The 20,910-nt window shown below is 43.7% G+C and overlaps 1 protein-coding gene and 1 pseudogene across 2 annotated transcripts in view; both read left to right on the top strand.

Moving 5' to 3' along the window:
- LOC126457734 (neuromodulin) overlaps positions 1-20,910 on the top strand; it is an 895,299-nt gene that overhangs the window by 858,213 nt on the left and 16,176 nt on the right. The gene's annotated exons all lie outside the window — the stretch shown is intronic.
- LOC126458884 (5S ribosomal RNA) lies at positions 9,563-9,680 on the top strand (annotated as a pseudogene).

Here is a 20,910-nt window from a genome sequence, read left to right as displayed (position 1 = left end):
ATAGGTCAACAATCGTAGCGGTGACGTGCCCGTCTCTTGTCAACTCATGAACCCATGACCAGATGTGTACCGGCCGGTGTGGCCGACCGGTTCTAGGCGCTTCAGTCCGGAACCGCGCGACCGCAACGGTCACAGGTTCGAATCCTGCCTTGGGCATGGATGTGTGTGATGTCCTTAGATTAGTTAGGTTTAAGTAGTCCTAAGTTCTAGGGGACTGATGGCCTCAGCTGTTAAGTCCCATAGTGCTCAAAGTCATCTGAACTAGATGTGTACAGTGGGTTAAAGCTCTAGAGAATGTGCAGTGTGCTGACCAGAGCAGTAGTGGAATACTCTGTGTATCAGGGCAGAGTAGTATAACAAAGGCAAAATATGGTCTACCGTTATCTTGTTGAAAGCTAGCGTTACAAATGCCTTTAAAATTGCGTACACTCACCAGCCTTTGAATCATTAAAGTAATGCCTGACGTCCAGATCACAAGTTATACGTACCAGAGGTGATCGTGTTTTGTGCCCAAAGGGAACTCATACTATTACACAACGTGCTGATGACGAATGCAATGTGTCAATTGTTAAGTTGGTTATGTTGTGCGTCAGTGGAGACGTGGTGGCATGTCGTAAGAAAATAGTGCCCGCGATCGCAGCGAAGTGATCGTGGAAGTGCGCTCTGCTGGTTACGGATTTCGCTCTTCTCGTGGCAGCTAGCAGAGACTCGATGGATAACAAACCAGTGTGTTGTCGTTTGGAACATTTGCCATACGGGCCAAGGACGGACTCTTCTTCCTTTTTTTTTTGTTTTTGTTTCAGGCGATTTCACAGAAATATTACCATCTCGTGGCTGGACTTCCTAGATGCAAATAGTGGCCGGCCGGGGTGGCAAGCGGTTCTAGGCGCTTCAGTCTGGAACCGCGCGACCGCTACGGTCGCAAGTTCAAATCCTGCCTCGGGCATGGAAGTGTGTGATGTCCTTAGGTTAGTTAGGTTTAAGTAGTTCTAAGTTCTAGGGGACTGATGACCTCAGAAGTTAAGTCCCATAGTGCTCAGAGACATTTGAACCATTTTTTTTTTTTTCAAATAGTGAAGGGGTAATTTGAAGGACTAGTTTTCTCTTTATTTCCGCGTGAGAAGGGTGTGAGCATTAGGTCGTTTTAACCTCCTAAGGAGTTGGTTACTTTATTACACTTCATTTAATGTCACATAGTGTTTCACTTGGCCTTACATTACTGTCACACGACGTTACATTATTATCTTTTTACGTTACTTTGTTATATCATTGGGGTGCCTCGATGATGGCGCAGGGACTCTGATGCGATGCCACCCCAGACCCCACGTAAACAAGATATCTCATAGTGGGTCTTAGTGCTTCAATGGTAACGGCTTGTTTTGAGTGGTTGATACGATTGCTTCCCTGATGGTCTTCATGTGGAGTTCCTGATGGGGATCTCTGATCCTTGCCCACCTAGGCACTCCAAGGGTTAACACAGGCATCGGTTTCGAATACCCTGCAGCAGTTTGAGATTGCTTTCACAGGTGATGCCCCAGGAGCAGCATCCATATGATTGAAGGTGGGATCGTTGTTTGGTAGAGGCTTAGTTTGGTCCTCACGTTCGAATATTGATTGTACAGCAGTGTGTATAATTGGTAAAACAGGTGCAAGGTCCTGTTAGTTTTCCCTCAACATGGTGCTTGAAGAAGAGTTTCTGGTCCAGTACCACTCCAAGGTATTTCACCTGCTTTGTCCAAGGGAGTGCAATGGTGTTCTGTGTGAGACAGTCTCTGAGTTCGGATCGATGGCGAGCAAACATAATGGCCCGCGTCATCTCTACATTCTGGGTAATGCGATTTGCTGCTGTCCATAACTCAGTAACTAGAAGCTCATGTTGGAGGTGCCGTACTGCTACATTGACAATGTGGCTGCTGGTAAGGATCTCCGTATCGTCCACGACTGTGCAAGGACGACTTGTGGAAGTAACAGTAGGCCATTCACGTACAAGACGAATTGAATTGGGGACGGAAGAGAACCTTGAAGGATGCCCTTCGGCAGTTGTTGAAACTGGGCCACTGTCCGTCCATTCGGACAAAGACGCGCCTACCTTGAGAACAGCTTTCAATAATCTTCGTGCAGTAGTCCAGGATGGCCGCGACGTCATGCAGTTTGGTGAGGAGCTTATTTTTCCATACCCGATCATATGCCTCCTCAGCATAGAGAAAGGCAGCCACTGTATAGTTCGCAAGGATCATATGATAATCCGGACGACCTGGAGTTCCAACTACAAGAGTGGCTGAACGTGAACTAGTCTGAGCGTATCGAATTCCCTTCGGTGATGGCTGGACGAAGTCGTGGGAGTATGATCGTCCCAGTACTTTGGAGAGTGTTGGCAGGAGGCTGGTGGGCCGATGGTTTTGCAACTGGCGATGGTCCTTCCCTGGCTTTAGTAGTGGTACTATGCGATCAATCTTCCATTCGGACGGGAAGTACCCTACAGGGAGGCAACTGTTAAAAAAGCGGGATATCAACACCTGTGGTTTGCGCAACAACTTCGACTACTCGTACGGTCGGGGGTTTCAGTAGTTGCCGAGTCATCGAACAATCGACCGAACCTCCGCCGGTGTCGTTTGTAGTGGTTCCGTCTGTCTTTCCATCCGCCTGGCGTCGTATTCTTATCTCCTCCTTTCCGGGGCGATCTCATATGCTAAGACTTATTGCGCCGCATACGTCGTGGCAAAAAAAATTCTGCCTAGCTTAATGGGTAAAGCAATGGCCCGCCACTTTTCGTGTTCTTGGATTTCAGAGGGTCCGGACCAGGCCCCATTCATGCTTGCTGTGTAAGGCGACAGCAGCCATCGTATCTTCCCACTTTTCTTAGGGAGTTCAACTAGATAGAGGCTTAAGTTCTCGGCGGTCCTCGAGGTTGCGGTTCAGCTGCCAGCGTTTTCGCATCCTGTTTTTAAGGTTCTTCAAGTCCTGGAGCAATGGTGGAAACTTTTCACTGTATAATGCCCGTCGCTCAGATGTGGCCGTAGCCTGACAGTAGCCACTATGGATTTTTTCAGTCAATGCGAAGATGGTTTTTTGTATGAGGACTGTTGCCGATACGTCTGTTGTGGGGCGAACATTGTTGCTAAGGAACGCCTGGTACTGATCCCAGCTCGTGGTCTACGAGTATTTTACGGGTGGGCATAGAAGTTCCAGCACTTCTGTGATGATGCCAACCACTGGATGGTGGTCGGACATAGTATATATCGGATATAAACAAAGACATAGATGAATAAATATATTTATAAGCATGCTGCTACCGTTTTTTCGTGTAACTGTGGAGTACTTATGGTCTGACGCGATCGATAGTCATCGGCCACTTTCACCTCCAATAACTCATGTACTATTCAAGTTACATGCCTATAATTTATACCAATTTAGGTTTACACTAATAGCTTTCTAAAGACACGTCGATCGACAAAATCTGATGAAACGTTTAGATTTTGGAAATTCGTTGCTGGGTGTTACTTGTATAATTTACCTTCAGATACTAAGCTTTAAACTAATAAAGATATTGGAAATCTGATTACACCATCAGAATCGTCGTGCAAATAATAGTAATATACATGTTTCTTTTTGAGGTATCATGATTCATCTGGCTTCTATTAATTTCTATATGTCTGTGAAATGTCTGCCATTATGGTCTCACCAAGTCCGCCATCTTTGGCTCTCTCGGCGTATAAGTCTCTTTCATCGACACAGCGTCAGCAAGGAATGCCCAGCCACGTGCTCAATGGATCACGTGGTCCGGCCGTTGTGCGGCATCACGCGCTTGCTAACGAGCAGTGCCTTGCCGAGCGGCCCGAGAGGTGGCCGCCAACTCTGAACGTAAAACATTTCCAGGCGCCACAACTCACCCGTTACCTTACAACCACATCCGAGAAGCAACAGAACGATTCACATTAGGCCATTGGGCCACATCAGTTTGCGACTGGCTGCTTCCATTCTTCCTATGCCCACCCACCACAAAGAGTCTAGTAGGCGTCTTCTCTGTGCCGTACTGCACCGTCTGTGGCTGTGTACAGAGCGATTGTGGATGTGGGGCTACCCGGAAAACACCAACCGGTTTGATAGGTACCCTAATGTCATCGCTAGCGTGGTTGTCCGTTGACCACAATGTCATCTTGCGTGCAGAATACGATCGTACGTACATGTGTTGAGAGTTTATATGAATATATTATGAATTAGACATAGGAGGGGGAAATAGCGGTTTCTTGCTCTAATTTTAAACACCATTGTAGGCGCTTGCTGACTTTTTCTGTCAACAGTTTATATTTCCAGTAACGCACAAAAAAGTTTTAGCTGTTATAAGTTAGCTTCTGGACATTACGAGTATATTTCACGACACGTATCAAAGTGCGTGAGCGTCGCTCGTACCAACATCCAAACTATTGATAACCGTTTTTAAGTCATCAATATCAACGTATTAAAATACCAAGTAGTATAAAATGGTTGCTCCGCAGCACTACGGTAGGTTCTTTTTCAAGCAGCTAAATCTATGTCTTTTTCTATACAAGTCTGTAACATCTGGAAGTATTCGAAGCAAACTTTTTAGGTCTATGACTAACTGGAAACAGTACCTATTGGGTGACATCCCAAGCGCCACAAACTGGAGGGGAGGGGGGGGGGGGGGGGTGGACGGAAATAGGAACTCTACGACCTCACGTTTCGTAAGTCTAGAACCTCTCCATACAGTCAGTGTTGAAGCAATCCAATAAGTGCATCCATGTTACTTTCGGAAGAGAACATCATTCTTTACAGATAAGGAAGATACGGCATTAGCAAACTGCAATAGCATCCATGGAAATATGCCAAAGTTAGTTAAAGGTAACGATAAAGGTAACAATGCCTATTTGGTATTAGGGACAGAAAAATGGCTGAAACCGGCAGTGAATAGCAGCAAAATACCAAATTTCGATTGGAAAAATATTTTAATGATAGGCTGAAAGCTAATGGTGGTGACATATTTACTGCAGTAAGAAACGCAATAAAGTCTAGTGATGTTATAGAAGCAGAAACTGAAAGCGAAGTAGTCTGGGTGATGGTTATCATGAAAGATTTGTCAAGTCGTCAACGTCAAGTCGTTCTTCTCACGCATCTACTCGCTAATGGAAATATGGAAGTTTGGTGGAGGGGGGGGGGGGGGGGGGGGAGTGGTACTACAAGTAACTTCCGCCACGATTCGCGAGATGTGTTCCGAAATATAAACGTAGATTGTTTTTAACAATATGTAAATAAAAGTAATGTAATTTTTTATAGATGGGATTCTCTTTCCTCTTTAATAACAGGTTATGAGACTCCTGTAGTAAGCTAGGGTTTATATGAACGCTCGTATTTAAACCACCTCCTAATCAGGGGTTCTTCACTGGAGATCATTTATTTTCCGTAGCTAGGCTAGCTTCTCATTTTATAATGCATAAACATTTTCTGCATTGTAGCAACACACCTCGTCATGCTGCGAGCTTCAGAAATATTTGAAACTGCCCTCATTACTCACACCGTTAATTTGGCCCGCAATGCTTTGATTCATAATGGCACGATGTACGCGAGCAGCTCATATTTACCCGCTGTGTGGTCCTAGATTAGCGGAAGAGCGTGGATCCGCTTGCTTATTCAGTAGTACATCATCACTCACTGCCGGCATTCGGCCGGTTTGCCACCAGTCGTTACAATAACTCACGTGCGCAGCCGGTCGCGTGGCTACCGCATACGGGCCACGTGGCATGGCAGGAAGCACTGTGGCCACGGCTGTCTCAAATTCACCCAATAGTGAAATCAAGCTGCGCGCAGGCTTGCTGTTTGCACTGTTAGTGACGAAATGATGCCATCTTCTGACGGTGAATAGGGAGGAGATAAGCAGGTTTTTTTCTTTCGTTCAGTGGAAGCAATATTAATTTGGTATCAAGCTGTTAACAAACTCTGTTCACGTTTAAAGCTTCGACACCAAGCAGATTGGTATGGCCCATTACTGCAGTAACTTAACGATGCCGGTCTCACTGTTCAAAGCAGGTAACAAATTCAGTGATGCAATAGGTTCACCGTCTTAACCACACTGGTTAGTGGTTTGGAGGATCCGATTATGGACTACTGACATCCAGAGTTGTACGTCGATTCACCAAATATCCACGATTAGTGCGCAACTTCTGAATACTTCCTTGTTTAAAAACATTACAGGATCTTATAACACTTTCTAAGTTGGAACATTTTGACATTCCTGGAGAAAAAGAAACTTCTGTCATATAGCTTATCTTCTTTCTGCGAGTTTTCTACATCGTGCGGCGTATCTTGCATCCTTGTTTCCACCTCCTGTAATTCTATCCTACCAGTCCTCTTGTTGCATGGCCCTGTCCTGCATCGCGTGCCCCACGTCATAGTTCCAATCTGGCCGGGATCTTCCTCTTTTTCTGTCTCGTGGAGGCTTCCATCGCCATTTTAGAAGGCCATCTTTCCTCTTGGATTCTTCTAAGATGTCCATGCCATATTAGCCGTTTATTTTCAGTTGTGTCTACAATATCTTTTTCAACTCCCATCTGGTCTCGATGCATTTCATATCTTATTTCGTCTCTCCTGTTACCTCACATCTTCGTCTCCAAAACTCCATTTCTATTGCCTTTAATGTCTTCTCATTGACCCTGGAGACTTCTCACAGTTCAGCACCACAAAGAGCAATGCTCTCAACTGTAGTTTCGTATATCTTCCTTTTCATGTATTTGACGTTTTATTGCAAGTAATGCAGCGTAACAGCTTAATTACCACCTATCCCTTTCCTGTTGTATGCATTATTTCCTCGTTGTTTCCACCTCCATCCGTAATAACTGTCCATAAATAGTTATATGGTCAACTAAACTTTAGAATACATCCATCATCCATAGTAAGATCCCTTCGTATATCTTCGGCAACCATTTATTTAGTCTTTGTAAAGTTAATTTTCATGCCCCAGTGCTCATATTCTTCTTTAAGCGTTCTTAACGTATAACATACATCCTCTTCTTCCTCGGCGAAGATGACTTGATTGTCATCTTCTTCCTCGGCGAAGATGACCTGATTGTCGGCGAAATTTAGGGAGAACAGGATGTCATCACCTACTCAAATGCCCATGTTTTTGTATCTCCTTTTCCAGTTTTTCAGTGCTTTGTTCAAAAATATTTTAAAGAGGGTAGGTGCTAAGCAGCATCATTGTCTCAGTCCTTTGTTAACCTTAAGTTTATGTGATAGCAAATTCCCAAGTTTAACACGACACGTATATTCTGGATACGGCTTTCCAACATTTATAAATGTTCTGGTTTTTTCTTGCTTCCCTCAACCCAGAAAGTGTTATACTGGGATAGGCCTTCTGCAACTCTGGGAAAACCATGTATGAGATGATAAATCGACACCCTAGCTGCAAACAGGCGTTAATATACATCATTGGGGACATGTTGAAAATGTCTGCTCTAGCCGGGACTCGAAACCGGGATCTCCTGCTTACATGGCATACGCTCTATCCATCTGAGCCACAGAGGGCACAGAGGATAGTGCACCTGCAGAGACTTACCCTTGCACTCTCCCCGTGAGACCCACATTCCCAACATGTCCACACCACTACATTCGTAGTGCGCTTATAGATGTTTGCCCATCGCATTCATTACTCGTGGCAGATTAATCTACCAGTCCCGTACGAGTTGGGGCATAGTGTGCGCGTTCGCACAAGAAGGTCAGTGGCCGGGTAGCCATATTTTTTAACTATATATGAAGGTAGTATCTGTTCCCGAAAGAACAGGTACCGTTGATGACCGTGCAGCTTCTCTAGAATGAGATGATAATTAAATCGACACCCTAGTTGCAAACAGGCGTCGATATACATCATTTTAGTGGTGTGGACATGTTGAGAATGTGGGTCTCACGGGAAGCGTGCAAAGGATAAGTCCCTGCAAGCGCACTATCCTCTTTGCCCTCGGTGGCTCAGATGGATAGAGCGTCTGCCATGTGAGCAGGAGATCGTGGGTTCGAGTTCCGGTCGGGGCACTCATTTTCAACATGTCCCCAATGATGTATATCAACGCCTGTTTGCAGCTAAGGTGTCGATTTAATTATGATCTCATTCTAGAGAAGCTGCACTGTCATCAATGGTATCTCTTCTTTCGGGAACAGTTACTACCTTCATATATAGTTAAAAACCATGTACGTCTCAAACAGTCTGCCTTGGTTCAGAGAAAGCTACTCGCATGAATCGCGGCATTTTTTCCTCACATATGATGTGTTGCAAACAGCAGGTGAAGGTGAACAAATTAGGTTTCAACTTCCCAGTATTCCGAAAGGCTCTCCTCACTTATGACGACTAATAACCAAGAACCCAACATGTGGCGTATCTTCTGAATTACAATTAATCAAAGGTATCCAGACGTCGATTAGTGGACATTAATGTGGGGTGTGTTCAACTTGTTCCTTTATGATGGCTTGAACTCTGCTGGGGACACATTCAGTGAGGTAGCTGAATGTCTGTGGATGAGTGGCAGCCCATTCTTCTTCAGAACCCGAAACCAGAGAACGTAGTGCTGTTGGACGCTGAGATTTGGAGTGAAGTCGACGTTGTAACTCACAGGGTTCAGGTCCGGATTCTGGGCAGGCTAATCCACTTCAGGAATGTTATTGTCCATAAACTGTAGCCGCACACGTGCTGATTTACGGTAGTTCTCACTGTCATTACAATTATTCATCGTCTCTCAGCAGTTCCTCTACTCTACTACACAATGTTGTAAAATGTTTTCGTATCCTTACGCATTTAGCGTTTTCTTAAGCACAATGAGGGGCCCATCACTCCAAATCACTCGCTTCCAGTTATCCACTGTCCAGTAGCTTCGGTCTTCACCTCACCTTAGCATCCACTAAATATACATGCGGCTTATGAGGAGCCACTCGATCATTGTACCCTGCTGTTTTTAACCCCAGTCACATAATCATTGTGCTAGCTGAACTGCTGTTAGCAATTTGGAACTAACGAGTGATTACTTCCGCTGATGTAGTGCGATGCTAGGTGGCCTCTCTCTGCCGTTACATGGGGTCCGCCTGGCCATAGTTTGGCTGTGGTTGCCCTTTGCGTTTCCATTTCACAGTCACATCAACAGTCGGCTTTGACAGCTTTAGAAGGATTGAAATGTCCCTGGTGTATCTTTAGATCCGAAAACTAGTCCTCTTTCGAAGTCACGGAAGACTTCTAAGCGACCCACTCTACCCTACCGTTAGAGTTTCTCTGCCGGCAACACAAACACAATACTGCCCGTCTCCTTTATATTGGCAGGTCCATCTCTCGTGGCATGTAGTGGACAGTCCCACTTTTCATAGGGGTGTCCAGATTTCTTTTATCAGACAGTCTATGTGATTTGCTTGATAAAATTTTGAATATTAAGAACCAATACGTTATACTGAATAGTGAATGTTCAACAGAAATTGATGAAAAACTAAAGTGGAGAAACCGTATAGTACAACTGCTAAAGCGTTTATGTTCGGCTACTTTTAGCTAAGCAATAAATGCCAACTATGGGGTTATAGGGCCACCGGCCTTGTCGCAGTGGTAACACCGGTTCCCGTCAGTTCACTGAAGTCAAGCGCTGTCGGGCTGGGCTAGCACTTGGATGGGTGACCGTCCGGTCTGCCTAGTGCTGGTGGCAAGCGGGATGTACTCAGCCCTTGTGAGGCAAAACTGAGGAGATCCTTGACAGAGAAATAGCAGCTCCGCTTTCGGAAACTGAGATACGGCCGGGGACGGTGTACTAATCACATGCCCCTTCATATCCGCATCCAGTGACTCCTATTAGTTGAGGATGACACGGCGGCCGGTCGGCTCCGCTGGGCCTTTCCTGGCCTGTTCGGACAGAGTTCAGTTCATGAGGTTATAGAAGTCAGCAAGTTAAAATACTTTGCATATTTTCATTCTCTGATGTCTTATGGGATAATTTACTAAGGTAATTCCTTACTTAGGCGACAAGTATTCATTGCACAAAAGAGAGGAATTACAATTATTTGTGGGGAATTCACACACGTACATCTTGCACGTACATCTTAAAACAGCCTCGCACTATATTTATTCACTAATGAAATTCACCATCGACAATCCATCTGAGTTTGAGAGTAACCGAAATATTCACAAGTACAACACTAGAATGAATAATGACCTGCATTACCCTTCAATGAATCTAAATTTGGCTCAAAAATGGGTGAAACATGCAACCATAAATCTCTTTTACAATGTACTCAAGGAAATAAAGCATGTGACAGATATTACAAGTGTTTTCAGATGTAGAACCCCTTCTATGCCATAGAGGAATCCTTTAATCGAAATAGTAAACTATTTTTCCACAAACTACCTGTAAATGTCCACCATGAAGTCACAAATATTTTTCTCATTTTTTGAGTTATATATGTTTCTTTATATTGAAACGTTCCACGCTATAACGTTTATCGTTAAGATGATCTATGGAACACGTAAACGAATGTGATATCGGGTCGGCCCAGGGAATCTTAAATGGCTCTGAGCACTATGCGACTTAACTTCTGAGGTCATCAGTCGCCTAGAACTTAGAACTAATTAAACCTAACTAACCTAAGGACATCACACACATACATGCCCGAGGCAGGATTCGAACCTGCGACCGTAGCGAGGGAATCTTAACGAACCTGCTAATTTACTCAGTATACACGAATAATTATGAGACAGGGGCAGGAGAACTCTCAAATTGTATGATGGCGATCGTGTGGTCCACAGGAAAGTATCCTCACTGGACTATGATAAAGAACTTCAGAACTACTTATACAATATTTCCACTTGGTCCATAAGATAACAGCTCCCTTTAAACGTGGCTAAACGAAAGACAATGCGCTTAACGAAGGGAGAGAACACAAAAGTTTCCATTAGAAGATTAGTGGCGAACTCTTGGGGCCTGTTATATTGTTTAAACATTTAGACACAGTGCTATGAAGCAACCAGAAATAGAAACAACGCATAAAATCCGTAGGATGGAATGCGAATGAAAACTCAGCCTTGTTAATGGGCCGGCCGTTGTGGCCGAGCGGTTCTAGGCGCTTCAGTCTGGAACCGAGCGACCGCTACGGATCCAGGTTCGAATCCTGCCTCGGGCATGGGTGCGTGTGATGTCCTTAGGTTAGTTAGGTTTAAGTAGCTCTAAGTTCTAGGGGACTGATGACCTCAGATGTTAAGTCACATAGTGCTCAGAGCCATTTGAACCATTTGAACTTGTTAGTGGGTTTAGTACAAAGAGCATTTCATCTGTAAAGGACAGCGAACACAAGGCATTGGTATCAACAATTCTAGAATAGAGGTCAAAAGTTTGGAGAATTTAAAAAGCAGCTACGTTGAACTAAAACAGGGAAGAGTTCCTGTTACCTTAATATATTGATGTATCCTTTAAGACAGTGTAACAAGGATGTTAAGGTAAATGAAACGGGAATCTTTCGGGAAAAAGGGGTCGAGACGGTGTTGGGTGAATCAGGGAGCTCGCATATCACCCAGAATGCGAAGCTCTTCTGCTGTGTCGCTCGTATATGACGCGTAAAAAAGTGGTTTTTCTCCTACTTTACATGTAAATGATCAGGACCGGAAGTGCAAACACTTAACCATGTGCTTTTCAGCGGACTATCAAGTCTTGATGTTGATGTAGATAAAATTGGTGGTAACATATTTCGAAAATACACAATGAATTCTTGAGAAACGTAGTGAAAAAGTCTCATTGAAATGAATCACTTTATCGATGTTCTTTCTTTTTATTGCACCGCCTCGTAATCCAGCATCACTGATGCGTAAAAACACACATTAATTAAGTTTATACAACAAATACTGTGTGATGAACAGTGTCCGGGTACTTATTAACGGATGCCTGTATTAACATGAAGCGTGTCCATCCTTCGGCTTTATGACGGCTCTAACTCTGCTGAGGACACTTTCAGTGAGGAGTCTCAATGTCTGTGGAGGAATGACAGCCCATTCTTGCTCAACAGCCGAAACCAGAGAATGTGGTGACGTTGGACGCTGGTGTCTGAACTTATCCCCAAAGGTGTTCCATTGGGCTCAAGTCGGGACTCTTGGCATGCAGTTCATTTCTGGAATGTTACTGTCACGAACAATTACCTCACAGATGCTACTTTACGATAGGGCTTATTCTCATGCTGTTGCAAATAGTCATCGTCTCCGAGCTGTTCCTCTGCTGTGTGCAGTACACTTTGCTGTAAAATGTGTCCACATCATTCCGTGTTTACAGTTTTCTTAAGCGTAATAGGGGGACCACACCCATATCGTAACACCACCTCCGCTGTACTTTATTGTTGCCACTACGCCTGACGGCAGGTAACATTCTAAAGACATTCGCCAAACCAAACCCTTCCACCGAATTGCCACGAGGTATAGCGTGATTGTTCACTCCGCCTGTCCAGTGGCGTCGCTCTTTACATCTCCTCAATCATCGATTAGAACTGCATACAAAAGTGTGTGGCTTATGAGAAGCTACTCGATCATTTATACCCCATTCTTTTTAACTTCTTAAGCACAGTCATCGTACTAGCTGGATTTCTGGTATCACTTTGAAACTTACCAGCGATTCCTTCCGCTGATCTCATGAGGTATTTTACAACCAACCTCCGTAGTACTCGCCGGTCCCCGGTCCGCTCTGTACGTGAGATCTGACTGGCCTTGGCTAAGCTGTCGTTGTTCCTTCGCGTTGCTGCTTCACAGTCGCATAAACAACAGTCGACTTGGGCAGTTTCAGAAGCGTTGAGATGTCCCTGGTGGATCTGTTACTCAGGTGACGTCCAACTTTTAGTCTCCTGAGTGACCCATTTTGTTGTTACTGTTTCTCTAACGAAGGCACAATATCCCCCCCCCCCCCCCCGTCCGCCTTTTATACGCCAAGGATCATCTGTAGCGACATCCAGTGGTCAATTCCGTATTAAACATATGTGCCCGGATACTTCTGATCAAGCACGTATCTGTGTCATCCTGAAGTGTAATGCAGCTTTCAATAAAAGTTACTGGGCCTGCCACATTTCCTTTCTGAAGTCCTCAAGTATTTTTGCTCTTCGAAGTAAGAAAGTTTATTTGTAAGTACGTTCCGAAGTCGCACTGTTTTATAATTTTCTTTGAAAGTATACTGTTATTGATTTAGGAGACAAGTGATGTATATTCTTTTAGAAGTACAGGGCTACATATTCGACTTGGTGAGCACAGAACAATCCCGTTTTTATGCTTTTAACGCCGGAGAGGTCAATTGCAGAAACTCTGCCTTTTTAGTCCAGTTTCATGTTTATGCCGATTCGTTGTAAATGAATTTGTTTTGAGGAACCTTCGTTTTGACATTCTGAACTTTTATCGGAGTCTAAGGTAAATTAGTTGGTATATTATTTATTGCTTTATATCATTTCCTTCTAACAAAGCTATGTAGTGCACCCTTGGGAATCTTCTTCCAAAAAATATTGTACGCAGCTTTTCGTATTTTAGTCTAGGTCATTTTTGTGTGTTCCTGATACGTCAGTGGGCTTTGCGTCTCAGTCACGTTGTAGTTGTGTTGTTTTCCTATTTCAGGCAAAAGGACTCAGTAACGAACACTTGGAAATGTTTCAGTTTGTGATTACATTTTTCAAGTAAACCGGAGTCTCAAAATCTTCGGGTTTTAGTAATTTTATCATATACGATGTCATGTGTTTCCTCAAGCCATTTAACATGTTCTTCACTAGTAAAGCTCTACATTTCACCTATCTCCTCTGGAAGGCTCTATGTGTTTAAGTTGTCCCTGAAAATTTGCTCTTTCCATATGTACCATTCCACTCCTTCGTTAATTCGGCTGCTGACATGTTATGCTGATGGAAGTATATTAGTCAAGTAATATACTTTCTTACACACGCTAACTACGTGTCTTCCAAACCACCGCTCATAAAAGTAATATAATTTTGTTAGTGCACATATCTTCAAAAACCTAACTTTTGGTATAAGTTCAAAGTTCGACATACCGTCTGCAAAACATTGTTCTGACACCAAAATTTATACCTGGGATTTTGTTGAATAAATTTACCAAGAATAATTGTATCGCAACACTGCTAAGAGTAACCACGTCTAACAGGTCATATTACTTGATATCTGCTTGTCCTTCTGTTACTAGCCATCAAGCCTGAAACTGAGCCTATACATTTTTGTGACTTACGTTGCAAAATTCTTTGGTTAAGCTCATCTTCACCATTGCCGACAAAAAAATAGCTGCGATATATCCAAAGCAAAGTCTTATCTAGACCCAAGGCGATTAACGTCACCGTTATTCTGCTGACACTTATCAAACTGGCCCCACAGAATTATGATGAAAGTCGTCATCGTATAATAAGCACTGGACACAGTGAACGGCCTCTTACCTGTTAATTTCTTCTGCATCTACATGACTACTCCGTAATTTACCCTTAAGTGTTGGCAGAAAGTTCACAGAACCAACATGAGACCACTACTCTAATGAATCAGGAATCACACTTGTTCTTACACCAGGTTGATGGGCGTGTCCGGATACGCCGTCATCCAGACGAACGACTGCTCGAAACAAGCACCGCGCCTGGGATGCAGCTCGATGGGGGCAGTAGTATGCTGTGGAAGACATTCAGCTGGGATTTCATAGGACCTATGGTAGTTATCGAAGACACCACTGCAGCTGTGGACTACGTGAAAGTTAACCTGTGATCCTCCATGCTTGATGTGTTTCCCGAGAGCAATGACATCTTCCAGCAGGATAACTGTCCTTGTCACCAGTACAGAATCTTGCAATGGTGCTTTGAGGAGTATGATAGTGAACTCATGTTGAGGTCTTGTCCACCAAATTTGCCTGATATGGAAGCAATGAAACACATCTGTGTCGCTATCGGGCGCCAATTCCGCTTCCACAAACTACCCATTCTTAACTTATCGGAATTGCATGACCTCTGTGGAGACATCTGGTGCGTCATACCTCCGACAACCCACCAAGGACTTACCTAAGGTACGTCACACTGAACTGTTGCTGTACTGCTTTTCAAAGGTGGATCAACATGGTATTACGTAAATGGTCATGATGTTGCGGCAAATTAGTGTGCTCCTACTCATCGTTAGTACCAAATATCTGCAATTCATGACTGGCTAGGTAACTGTGAATCATTAAACCGGTAGTCATAGTATAATACACTTTTACGCTTCCTGAAGTGCATATCTTTCAATTTATCTGCTTTAAGAACATGTTGTCAATGCCCGCGTCAGAGCCATATTTCGTAACGGGGTATTATTAAAATTTTTGCTGGATAGTATTTAATGATTAATATCTGTACCATCTCTGTGTATAAGATTGTAGCTAGCACCGGTACTGTCGGCTAATTACTGTATAGAACGGACAGTAACGGTCCTTTTACACTCCTACATGGTACGCGATAATTGTCAAAATGGTTCAAATGGCTCTGAGCACTATGGGACTTAACTTCTGAGGTCACCAGTTCCCTAGAACTTAGAACTACTTAAACCTAACTAGCCTAAGGACATCACACACATCCATGCCCGAGGCAGGATTCGAACCTGCGTCCGTAGCGGTCGCGCGGTTCCGAACTGTAGCGCCTAGAACCGCTCGGCCACTCCGGCCGGCCTATAATTGTCATTTTCACTCTAGACGCATTCCCACAGAAATGTATTTTCTTTAAAAACAGTAAGCGACTGGCGTGAATGGTATGGTTACTGTTCTATTAAAACATTAAACCGTGTTTTCTACAGCCGAACAGGGCTCATTAGGAATTAATAGCTGCGTGGGGTGACCATATGTTCGTTAGTATCTAATCGCAACATGACACAAGGCCTATTTGCCTTATTTATATTTCTAACAAGGGAACCTCCCCATCGCACCCCCCTCAGATTTAGTTATAAGTTGGCACAGTGGATAGGCCTTGAAAAACTGAACACAGATCAATTGAGGAAACAGGAATAAGTTGTGTGGAACTGTGAAAAAATAAGCAAAATATACAAACTGAGTAGTTCATGGTAACATAAGAACATCAAGGACAATAGGATCGTAGGCGCGCTATGGTCTCGTGGTAACGTGGGCAACTGCGGAGCGAAAGGTCCTTGGTTCAAATCTTCCATTGAGTGAAAATTTTTATTTTTTATTTTCAGTTTATGTGACAAACTCTTATGTTTTCATCACTTTTTTGGGAGTGATTATCACATCCACAAGAAAACCTAAATCGGGCAAGGTAGAGAAATCGCCAAGTGTACAAGTTAGGTGGGTCGACAACATATTCCTGTCATGTGGTGCACATGCCGTCACCAGTGTCGTATAGAATATATCAGATGTGTTTTCCTGTGGAGGAATAGGTTGACCTATGACCTTGCGATTAAATGTTTTCGGTTCCCATTGGAGAGGCACGTCCTTTCGTCTACTAATCGCACGGTTTTGCGATGCGGTCGCAAAACACAGACACTAAACTTATTACAGTGAACAGAGACGTCAATGAACGAACGGACAGATAATAACTATGCGAAAATAAATAAAGTAAAATTTTCACTTCAGGGAAGACTTGAACCAAGGGCCTCCCGTTCAGGAGCTACTCACGCTACCACGGGACCACGGCGCTCCTGAGCTCACATTGTGCATGATGTTGCCTATGTGACCCATGGACTACTCAGTTTGTATATTTTGCTTATTTTTTCACAGTTCCACACAACTTCTTCCTGTTTTCTCAATTGATCTGTGTTCAGTTTACAAGGCCTATCCACTGTGCCAACTTATAACTAAATCTGAGGGGGGTGCGATGGGGAGGTTCCCTTGTTAAGTTACACAGGCTGCAGTCACTGTCCGCAGTGCAACAGGTTGTAACTGAAAGTGTGAAGTACATATGTAGTAGGGCGACTTTTCGAATAACGTTCTAGAAGCTCGGAAAAACACTTCCGTATAATCTAATAACACTTCCATGAAATTAACCAGTTGAAAGTATGTTTTAAAATGATTACAGTTCCATTACGCAGTTAATTACGTTTGTAATCCAGGCGCTCTAACTGCGAAATACTGTTTATAAATACTGGGAGTATAACGGAACTTAACACGTGTATAAATGAGAGGCACAATTCAATCTGGTATTTTAAATATCACATTATTACTGATGCTTCTCAATAATACGGTTACATGTTCTCGATAGCTATTTATGATCGCGTGCACATAATGCAAGCATTTTTCAGTTATTATTGGGTACGCTAACGCATGTCCTGTGCGGCGGCTCTCGGCTCAGAGCAGCCGGTTCAAATCTTGGTAGTTTTTTCACCACCACTGTGTCGCCGGTAAAGGCAGGAGATGTATTGGAGTAAAGTCCTGGGTCAAATCCTAAATGTCTCCGCAGTGTGTCGTGAAGTCAGGACTTGTGACACTACTGACGTCAATCCATCTCTCGGATGAGAAATTTAACGTACTATTTGTGAGGAGTCGGCTGTGGCCTACACCATGTTTCACACTCTCCATTTTGTAGTAAAAAAAAGCGGAAACTAGACACTACACTAGAAAAACACACACACACAAAGTCGCGCACGCTCCTTTTGCACGCACCTACACCAACAAAACGCAGTTTACGCACATTGGAAGGTAAGTGACCACTGTGCTCAGAGAAGAAAACCGTTTCTGATTATACAGCTGAACTAACCCTTAGTATCTGCCAACCACATTAGAGTTTCAACTCTCTGTGGCACCAGAGTGTGTTAGTATTGTTCGTGCGTTTTATTTTTGCCACAAGTCATATGGTACACAGGGTGTTAGGGATATAAGTCCAGATACGTCTACTGGTGACTAAGGACGGTGTACTGAAGAACATTACTTCAGCGTTTACGTCATTTGCACATTAACAATTGTAGCCTTTCCAAGTCGTATGTTTTTAAGTACATTATTTTTCCCTAGTCAGGTGTTGAAGTGTGGACACGTGGATGAAAACAATTATTTTAAGCTGACACTTAGTGGTATAGTACGACGGTGCAGAAAACATCAGGTCTTAGGGTTTGTGGGAAGACTGTTCGACACACAGATAAAACAATCAACATTTAACATTAACTGCCTACACGTGTGCTATCATTTATCAAATATGGTTTATTACGCACTATGCCCTAACAGAACAAATAGTCCTATTACGGGAAAAGCCACGTATAACACTATACACCACACCGTTTGTGTACTCCTACTATTTTTGTAATCAATTATGGTATTTAGATGCAGTATAAAAAAAATAATGTTACCCTCTGTGAGGGTTTTTGCAGAATTAACCGTGAAATGCCTAAAGGGTTTTGCTTAGCGGACATGAAATTGAAGTTACGTAAACACACTCAACGTAGCTGATCCAATTTATAAACTGTTTTAACTAATCACACTTGCTCAAATGAAATAGAATACGGTCGTCAGCCTAATTAGGCATAGAGATGTGTAACATTTGTTTTAAAGAAAAAGTAAACAGTTTTAGTGGAAAAACACAGCCTATACTTCTTTCCTACGAAAGTGCAATGAACCCAATCACAGGCAAAAAAAGTGGTAAAGGAGATACTAACAGTTATTGTAAAAAATGCCTGTCCTCATAAACACGAAAGACACTGTTACAGTCACCAATTGCAAATACTTTGTCAGACCTGAGTAACTTCATCAGCACAATAAACGCAAGCCAATACTAAACTGGAAATTGGGCAAGGGTCTAGTCTTATTTTGTCAGACATTTTCTACACAGCACAAATTCCATTTCATTTCACTTGCATAAATATTCACACTTTTCGTTAAAAACAAAGAAGCAAATGCATTCATGGATAATGTTGTCCACAGTAATTTTGCCTTCAGTGAGAATAAAACGGTCAAGTGGGTGCTCATAAACTGATATTACACGTTTCAGCACGCAATGTGCATAAAACTCAACATAAATTTCAAAAACAGTGAGAATATTTCCTTTAATTTACGTCTATGGTCACAATCTTTTCTGTTTAACAGATTACCGGTTTCGGTCTTTAATGACCATTATCAGATCTGTCTCATAAAATCAAAGTCCTAATGCACTGCAGCCATAGTGGCACAGTCAACTGTTAAATGCGGAATCAGCACCAGCATCGTCAAACACATATAAATCACATCACGTGCACGAGTCATGTTGTCAGTGAAACTACTATTTAAAACTCTCAGTAGTTTTACTGACAACATGACTCGTGCACGTGATGTGATTTATATGTGTTTGACGATGCTGGTGCTGATTCCGCATTTAACAGTTGACTGTGCCACTATGGTTCAAATGGTTCAAATGGCTCTGAGCACTATGGGACTCAACTGCTGAGGTCATTAGTCCCCTAGAACTTAGAACTAGTTAAACCTAACTAACCTAAGGACATCACAAACATCCATGCCCGATGCAGGATTCGAACCTGCGACCGTAGCGGTCTTGCGGTTCCAGACTGCAGCGCCTTTAACCGCACGGCCACTTCGGCCGGCTTTGTATCCAAAATCAGTCATTAATACACTACTGGCCATTAAAATTGCTACACTGAGAAGAAATGCGGGTGATAAACGGGTATTCATTGGACAAATATATTATACTAGAACTGACATGTGATTACATTTTCACCCAATTTGGGTGCACAGATCCTGAGAAATCAGTACCCAGAACAACCACCTGTTGCCGTAATAACGGCCTTGATAGGCCTGGGCATTGATTCAAGCAGAGCTTGGATGGCGTGTACAGGTACAGCTGCCCATGCAGCTTCAACACGATACCACAGTTCATCAAGAGTAGTGACTGGCGTATTGTGACGAGCCAGTTGCTCGGCCACCATTGCCCAGACGTTTTCAGTTGGTGAAAGACCTGGAGAATGTGCTGACCAGGGGAGCAGTCGAACATTTTCTGTATCCAGAAAGGCCCGTACGGGACCTGCAACGTGCGGTCGTGCATTATCCTGCTGAAATGTAGGGTTTCGTAGGGATCGAATGAAGGGTAGAGCCGCGGGTCGTAACACATCTGAAATGGAACGGCCACTGTTCAAAGTGCCGTCGATGAGAACAAGAGGTGACCGAGACGTGTAACCAATGGCACCCCATACCATCACGCCGGGTGATACGCCAGTATGGCGATGACGAATACACCCTTCCGATGTGCGTTCACCGAGATGTCGCCAAACATCATGATGCTGTAAACAGAACCTGGATTCATCAGAAAAAATGACGTTTTGCCATTCGTGCACCCAGGTTCGTCGTTGAGTACACCATCGCAGGCGCTCCTGTCTGTGATGCAGCGTCAAGCGTAGCCGCAGCCATGGTCTCCGAGCTAATAGTCCATGCTGCTGAAAACGTCGTCGAACTGTTCGTGCAGATGGTTGTTGTCTTGCAAACGTCCCCATCTGTTGACTCAGGGATCGAGACGTGGCTGCAAGATCCGTTAAAGCCGTGCGGATAAGATGCCTGCCATCTCGACTGCTAGTGATACGAGGCAGTTGGGATCCACACAGAGTTCCGTGTTGCCCCCCTGAACCCACCGATTCCATATTCTGCTAACAGTCATTGGATCTCGATCAACGCGAGCAGCAATGTCGCGATACGATAAACTGCAATCGCGATAGCCTACAATCCGACCTTTATCAAAGTCGGAAACGTGATGGTACGCATTTCTCCTCCTTACGCGAGGCATCACAACAACGTTTCACCAGGCAACGTCGGTCACCTGCTGTTTGTGTATGAGAATTCGGTTGGAAACTTTCCTCATCTCAGCACGTTGTAGGTGTCGCCAGCGGCGCCAACCTTGTGTGAACGCTCTGAAAAGCTAATCATTTACATATCACATCATCTCTTCCTGTCGGTTAAATTTCGCGTCTGTAGCACGCTATCTTCGTGGTGTAGCAATTTT

The sequence above is a fragment of the Schistocerca serialis genome, chromosome 2 (genome assembly GCF_023864345.2).
Source record: "Schistocerca serialis cubense isolate TAMUIC-IGC-003099 chromosome 2, iqSchSeri2.2, whole genome shotgun sequence".
Lineage (NCBI taxonomy): Eukaryota > Metazoa > Arthropoda > Insecta > Orthoptera > Acrididae > Schistocerca > Schistocerca serialis.
The sequence above is the reverse complement of the archived record's forward strand: the minus strand, read 5'-3'. Positions and strand labels throughout refer to the sequence as shown.